Source organism: Numenius arquata, chromosome 12 (assembly GCF_964106895.1).
Source record: "Numenius arquata chromosome 12, bNumArq3.hap1.1, whole genome shotgun sequence".
Lineage (NCBI taxonomy): Eukaryota > Metazoa > Chordata > Aves > Charadriiformes > Scolopacidae > Numenius > Numenius arquata.
The window spans coordinates 10,737,039-10,745,409 of NC_133587.1; positions in this window are offsets into that span (position 1 = coordinate 10,737,039).

Consider the following 8,371-nt stretch of genomic DNA (forward strand, 5'->3'; position numbering starts at 1 on the left):
GAAAGGGTCAGTGAGTGGGCGGTTCCTCCGGCAGCGCAGCCAATGAATGATCCCGCGCTCTCCCGGAGGCCGCTGGGGGCGCTCGGCGGTTGCTATGGCAGCAGCGCGGGCGGGCCGCCGGCATGGCGGCGGGGCGAGGGGAAAACTGCCACCGGGCCTGCCACCCAACACACTGTGTGTCCCTGCCCCAGTGGGCCAACGGCCTGCAGTGCGCCCTGGTGTGCCCTGTGCCCCGTCCGCACGGGTAAAACCGACCCCCCCCGTGTTCCGGAGGGGACAAGGCGTGAGCGGGCGCGGTGACAAGCGTCACCTCCGTGCAAAGATTGCGTTGAGGCTGTATGAGTTGCACCTGCGTCACGACTGAAGCACTGACCTCACCGGAGGGACTGTGACAACCGGGACACCCGAGGAAGCGGGTGGGCGGGCGGCCTCCTGCCACTTCACCTACATCCCTGGGCGGGTGACAGGGGTGCTAGCAATGGCCATGTTGCTCCTGCACTGGGGACACGGCTGTCACCTCCCTGCCTGCGGGCCAGGGGCCTGCTTGGCCTCTCGTAGTTGTTTGGGGAGGAATCTGTAGCTCATTCCCTCTCTTGTCCCATGGCGATACGGACACAGAACTTGCGTCACGTTGCTGCCCCTCTTTTCCTGCATGCTTTGCTGGGCACTGTAGGGTGTCTGTGAGTTTTGGCCTGTGTAGTGTTTTAACAGGGCTCTGGGTGGAAACGGGAAAGCTCCCAAGCCTTTCAGAGGTGGAGTTTTTCCAGGAGACACATCTCCATCAGCTCACACTAGCCTCAGTCCGTAGATTGAAGGTGCACGGTCGTAAAAGCTAGAGACGTAGCTTCCTTTAAAGTGGAAGAAGAGGTGGAAGAACCATGTGAAAAGAGATATTGTTCTGCTGCCGCCCAGAGCGCAGGGGCCTCTCCGGTTTTGGATTACCAGCATTCTGCCAGACTTGCAGCTTGGAGGAGTTAGAGAAAACCAGCTGAGTGCTGCACTCCTTGTCGCTAAAGCCTGGAGCAAATGAAATGCATGAGAGGCTGTGAGGATACAACAACAGTGAGAAGGTGACAGAAGTCAATAAAGAAGTTTAGGAAAGTGGTTTGGAGCTATTTAATGGGCATTAGTGTTGCACAATGTCAGAAGGCAGGGTCAGAACTGACCGGTTTGAGTTACAGGATATATTCTGGCTGCAGCAATTCCAGCTGTTGTGCATCACATCCCACTGCGTCAGACCCTTCTTTCCTTCACATATTCCCTTTCTGAAAAACCTGCTTCCATCACAGAAAGGGGCACATAATCAGAACAATAGCTTTATTGCCATCTAAATTTGCAAAGAAATAACAAAAAGCATCCAGTAAAACAGTCACTTGCTTTCCACAGCAGCTTTAACGCTCAGAATATATGAACATTATGTTAGCAGTATCATCTCTCTTGTAATCAGCCTCATTCATGAAGACACACAGGCTTCTTTCAGAAAAGGATCACACCATAAATCGTGGAAACTGTGCTTCCTTCAGATATTATATGAGCCTTTATTATTAACATATTTTTATTACCCTTTTAGGTGCACCAGCTGGATCTGTAAGAGGCCTTTTGCCACATCCCTGCTGCTTCCCCCTTTGTTCACATGAATGTATGCAGAATAAAGGCAGAATCCAAAATTTTGTGTTGCCTTCCCAGTAATCCTGGGTAAATAATTTCATAGGTATATTACTAATACAGCAATGAAACTCAGCTAAATCCCAAGTCTGAGAACATTTCTTCACAGGAAATTTATGAGACTAACAGTTTTGTTAAGTACTGTGGGATCCTCCACTGGATAATGCTGGGGAAAGACAAAGGATACAGATAAAAAGCTTTTTCCTTCCACTGTCCACGTAAAAAGAGATTTCCAAGTACTCATTTTACTTCCCGACATAAACCCCTTCTGATTCTGCATAACATCACCTCCAACCACACGTGTTTAACGGGAGATAAGGATGATGTCAGCCTAGTGACTGTCAGCTATGGGGACGAGACAGGATGTGGCAGGAGGTTATCCTGGTTTGTACAAAAATACCCTGCTCTGGTATGTTAATGAGTGCTGGCAGCAGAATGAAATGGTGCATCCCTTATGTATCTATACGTTACATCGCATATGCATCTATGTGTTAGTTGAAATGCCTGGAATAAACCCCTTGAAATTAGGTAATATATTAAAGGAAATGTGTCAGATGTAGTAATTTGAAAGTAGTTCTCTGCAGTTCTTTGTGCAACTGAGCTCATAAAAAAATGTCACTCAAGCTTGTGCGTTAGTGCTATTCTTGTTAATCTCAAGGGTCTCCCCTTCATGATAATAAAAATGCAGAACTTTTCCTCGTGTTCCCCAGAGTATTTGAGGGTCCCTGCTCTGCATGGGCTGTATTTTTACAGGTAACAGATCCCATAGACAGTTTATAATCGAATAACCTTTGACCATCAAGAATCTTTCAGTCAGGTGAAGGGAACTGCAAATTGGAATGGCTGAGTCAAACCAAATGTAAAAATTAAAAAAATCAAAGCTAGTCTGTGTTTCTACAGTAGTGCTGCCTTGACCATACGTGGGTCTAAACATCTTACTGTGCTCTGGCCGGCACAAACTTCCAAATTTTGCGGTACCAGCATCAGCGTTCTAATACAACCCTTCTAATTATTGGACTTCTGTGAAGTGTTTGGCTTTGAACAGCTGGACTTTGGTTGGATCTCCAGAGCATAAAGAATTACACAATTTTCTTTAGGGACAACAGCTGTTTAGTTCAGGCTTTGGGTTGAGCTCTGTTCCACCATCCAGATTTTAAATGGTGCTTTGAGAATAGCTGTCAAAGTTCTCCAGCGGCGAGGAGGTTAGTCATTAGATAACGGGCAAAATACTGCTATGGCTGAAACCACCAGTGGGTTTAATTAGTCTCTAAATTGTCGGAGTTAATAGTTTCTACAAAATCATGATGTTCCGGGAGGTTAGAAAGTCCTCCCAAGTATAAACATCGTTAAATTTACGGAGCTCCCAGCTGACTTTCTCGGGGGTGTGATCTCATGGGACTCACCCACCACCAACAGGCAAAGGCCACTGCGCGCTGTCGGCTGCTGTTCCCCAGGGAAGTGCAGTGACCGGAGCCAGCGGCGGGGCTCTTCTCTGTGCACAGGGTGGCTTTACGCTCACAAGGCCCTGCAATCTGAGATCAAGATAAATCAACCTGGTCCACACTCCCGAGTCGTCAAATATGCGAGCGGCTTTTCTCCGCAGTCCTTTGCTCACGATTTTATAATTCTCTTCCCTTGACTGCGTTAGCACCTGCCTCTGCACTTCTTAGACTCTCTATTTGCCTATCGTGTCATGGATACGTGAGTCATCTTATTTGTGATCTGCTGAGCTGAGTGAGAGTCATAGTAGAGTTGTGCGCTTCAAGGCCATTAGTAACGCTGCTAAAACTTGCATAATATATTCTTCTGTGTCTAAATCCCTGAGAGATTGAGTAACTGTTTTCTTTTTCACCCCAAGTGACTATGCAACTGGATGAGTCACTGCTGTTATGATGGAGGAATTGTAATCTTTGTGCCTGTCCAGTTTTCTTTGGCCAGAAATTTATTTTATAGAACACCTTTGTTCAATCTCCTCCAAGTCTTTATATGTCACCAGAGACCTTTTCACTGACTTCGGTCGGCGTTAGATCATGTGCTCTGGGCTGGAAACTGCGTTAGTTCGGGTTATTGGTAAAGCAGATGGAGAGAAATGTTCACCTTTACCCAATACTCTGGAATGATATTACCGAGCTCTTTCATCTCATTATTTATGGAAGCGCTAGTGAAACTTAAACGTATTGAAAAGTATTTATATAACATTAAATAAAAGGTTATTTTTAATAAAAAAAAAGTACAAAAGCACAACAAAACACAAACAGTGATATTCTGGAGGGAATATTTTGTACAAAAGATCTGCAGTGACATCTGTGAATGAGCCGTGGAAGGGACTAGCAACAGATGGCTGGTAAAAAGAAGGAGGGAGGGATGCTCAGGCAGGGCCCTCTGGGGAGCAGGATCTGCCCCAGAAGGGGCTGGCGCTGTTGGAGCAGCCTTAGCCCAGAGCCAGGAGCTGGTCGGAACTCTCCCAGGAGGAGCCTCACAGCCAGAGGCATTGCTGGAGCTTGGCATCTTCCCGCATCCCCACAGGCGAGACAGAATTAGTGCAGAGCCAGGCACCAGCCCCTGCTCCGCCCGGCGATGCTCATCCAGGCTCGGGTTTGATGCCACAGTCCCTCAGGCTGTACAGGGCACCAAGGTTCCTGCTTTTAAGTAGCCACTTCAAGAGCGGGTAGCCACGAAGCAAGCCAATCTTCCACTCAAGCACTGTCCAAGCACTCTTACAAATGTTGCTGAGTTTATTGTTTCAAATGTTTTAATGGTTTTTCTTTGCCTGATATGTCTTTTTTTTTTAAGCCAGGATTTATTTCCCCTGTCTCTGTGACCCCCGTCTCTCCCATGAGAGCCCGCACTGAAATCCAGCTGGCCAGCCTTCTTGTATCAGCGACCACTGCAGGAGAACAGCTTCTGGTGAAACAACAGCGGGAGGAAAAGTCAGAAATTTTTGGATTTAATCCTGCCTCCAGCAGTGATGAGTTGTGTGGCTTTAGGTGAGCCACAGGACTACGGGAGTCAATATGTAAAGCGAGAAAACCAGCATGTCCCAGAGTCATGGCAGGCTCCGTTCGTTCATCTTTCCACACAGCTTAAAATCAGATGAGTGCCTGACCCAATTTTTCTCGTACTACAAAGAGCAATACAGGATCATACTGGCCATAGTAGTTTCTTTCAGCTGGAGATTTCTTTTCCCCTCTTTTTCCATTGTCCCCCACATGGGTGCTGCTGCTTTCCAGGATGCTCTGAAGCTAGTGGAATAGTTTTTTCTCAGAAATCTTTTAAATCATGTAAATCCCCCTGGCGTACCAGCTGACATTTTAGATGTTGCATTTTTGCACTTGCTCCAGGAAGCATTTCGCGTGTTACAGTTGCTCATGTTGCTGTATTTTTTTAAAGAAGGGAAAACAGTCCCTTCCTCTTGTGTCTCCAGCAGAGACTGTTTCTCCTTGAGGAAGGAGTTCACATGATCATATAGATGCGTCAGATAAATCCCTTCCCACGTTTGATATTTGCTAAGTTGAACGATTGTTATTCCAAAGCCAATAGCTGGGATGGTTGTGTGATTTAATGTCTCCGGAGCAATTTTTTTTTCTTCTGTTCACAAGCTTTAAAGAAAAAAGGTCTAAAAATGAAATCCTTCAACTTAGAAAGACTCACTAACCAAACACTCTCAACTACGTTATCTTCACAAATATTTCTCCCTGTTTGTTTGTTTAAAGCTGGCCAAGAGTTCCAGAAATACTTTTAAGATAACAAAAATGGGCATCCAGATCGGAAAGGAACTCTGTATTTAGAAACACTGAAATGCTACCGGGGGGTGGCTGTGCTGTTAACTCTTTTCTGGTTGCTCTGAACCTCCATGGCGTTGGAGGGTGAGTCACTGCATTCTTCTTTACATAAATGTTTTTTCCCATCCTAGACGATTTTGAAAAAAAGTACCCTAAGGGAGTCTAATAACACGAAACCATCTCTAGTCCCATCGTTGAGTTCAATAGGGTTGTTGCCCAAGAGAAACTAAATCAAGCGGTTTCCCGAAGGCATTGGATACTGACAAGGCTCAGCATTCACTGCGTCCACGTGCACGGCGGGGCAGAAGCAGCCACAAGCTTAATTCTGGAAGGGAAGGAAGGGGAAGAACTGAGGGCTGAGTGTTGGTTTATCGAGGGATCTTACAAACCAGCTTCCTGCTGCAGAACACATTTGAGAACGCTGAACCTTTACTACAAATTCACACAGGCAAATTTTTAAAAGGTACGCTGAGGGTGTCATGCAATTGCTAAATTGAGAGTGTCCGTAGGACCTTGCTAAGATTGAGCTCCACAGGTGCTTCAGTGGCAGAACCAAAGTGATTTCCCCCTAATTGAACTAATAGTTCCATTCTGAATTTGCTGTCTTTGTGAGGGAATGGCAAGACTTTTTTTTTTTTTTTCTTCAGGCTCTAAAGGATGGCTTACAATTTTTAGTTAAAAAGTATGTTAGTATAACTTTATTTATTACCATGGTTTTAGGGGCTTGTGCAGAACCCAATGCCTTGACAGGCCAGCAGTGAAATTCTGATGGATACTTTCTTTTCAAAGCTGTTTTTCCCAAACGTATTTAATATTGTTACAGTCCTCAAACCATTTCATGCAAGAGCCATCAAAGCAAAGCAGAAACGGACACGCTGGTGCCCATGTGTATGTCAGAAAATGTCACTGCACTAGCAATGGTTTCTGGTCTGAGAAATAGTCCCTGCAAGAACACAGAGCCTTTGGTGAGATACAGCAGCATAAACGAGGTGTCTCTTTTCCTCTCCTACTTGGATGGGTTTCATCTCACTGCCTTGAAGCTGCCTGCGAGGTAAATACCTACCCCACGGTAGTTACCGAGCTCTCTCTCTCTCTCCAGCCAGTGAAGATGGACAGATGGGATCAATTGGTCTCTGACATCTGATCTACCAACGACTCCCTTAGTCCCGGCCTCTACTTTGCTGCCACGGAAACTTTGATGTCTTATTTTTAGATGGGTTTTTGTGGTTTTAGAATTAAAGTCTGATTGTAGCTGGATATTAATTTCAGTGAAGAAAATAACATGCAAAACCTGATGCGTGCCAGTCAGCGAGGAGCGTGCTGGGCAGTGGCAATCTCAGCTCAATTATCTGTCTGTAGGGGTTGAAATTTAGTGAGCGTTTTACGGTGAGGCACCAGATAGCGTTAAGATGTTGCTTAACAGAAGAACCATTATTTACCATTAATAAAACTGATACCATGACACATTCCTTATGGCGTAGATGTGCTATCATAGCTTGGCAACGGTAACAGAAGGAATTATTCTGCCTGGCTTGCACTCATCTTCATTGTAAAAGGAAAAATAATGAGGCTGTAATTACCCAGCTTGGAACTAAACGAACCCAACTGAAAATGCTGAATGATGAAAGATGACTCCTAACAGCTTCCCAAACTTAGCTTGTTTGGATACCGTCACCGACGGTGCCAGTGTCAGCTCCTGGCTCTTGCTGGGCTGGATCCAGCCAGCACAGCTCGGTTGTTTGGGCTGTGGCGGTGTCCCAGTTTGAAGTAGCGTTGAACAAATAATGGAAAATATACCATAAGCCTTGCCAAAACGACCTGTTTACGTGAGGAAGTCAGCATGCAGCAAATTAGGATGAAATTCATAGCACACAAGCCCCTCCATATTAATTCTTGGAGTGAAGATCCCCATCATGTGGTGATTTACTCCAGATTGCTTTGTTGGTGGGATCACACACTCTTCCCTCTAGCATCCAACATTTCAGTATGTGTGAGGTTTCTCTAATTTTGCATCTTAAATATATCTAATAAACCATTAGATTTAATGAGTCTTTTTTTTCCCCCCTTCATGCAAGTAAAGAGGAGAAAAGAGGGGTCTGTTATTCCATTAATTCTAGTTTTCAGTGTCACACAGTTTCTTGTTAGCCAGCAATGCAAGAGCTAGCAGACTCACTTCCCAAATTGGTTTAGATACTGGGAAGCTGATGACCTTCTGTATGGTGTGTTTGGTGGAGCTGTTGGAGAGGACGAACTTCCATAGCAATGAAGAGGCATAAATGAATGCTTCCAGGTGCCCAATTGGCTACATTCTTGTTCAACTCATCCTTGAAGACTGCTGAGATTTAATTGTATGATCAATGATATGTTACAGTGCCTGGAAACTTGGATAAATAATAACTAAAAAGGCCTTTTAGTCAAAATGAAGAGGATTTTCCCTCCTGGTTGCTCAGGACGAGCCCTCATTTCTGCAGGAGAGCAGGCAGGGCTGCTGTGGAGCACACACCTCTTGTCCAAACAGTGAAATCTCCTGCTGGTTGCCATAGCAATGGGGAGAGCGGAGGCTGTTTGGGGTAGCAAATCCACAACGCAAGCGCCTGTTTGGTACAGCATCCCCTTGCTTAGCAGCACCGTCAGTCGGCCAGGTCCCAGCAGCTACCACCAGCTTGAGATGGGCAGCTTGCAAAGTGTCCATCTATAGACTGGGCCATTGTACAGATATTTAGCTTGTTGTAGAGGTTTCTGCCTTGAACATGCCTTTGCAGGATGGCCAACATACAGACATATGTTGAAATATAGAAATATATCTCTCCATGTAGAAATACCAATGGCTTGCAGCATGCACGTCATGTCACAACGATTGCAGCCACCTTTATCTGCAGAGAGGGGCTATTGGGCAGCACCTTTGCAGTTTGGGCAAAGGATAT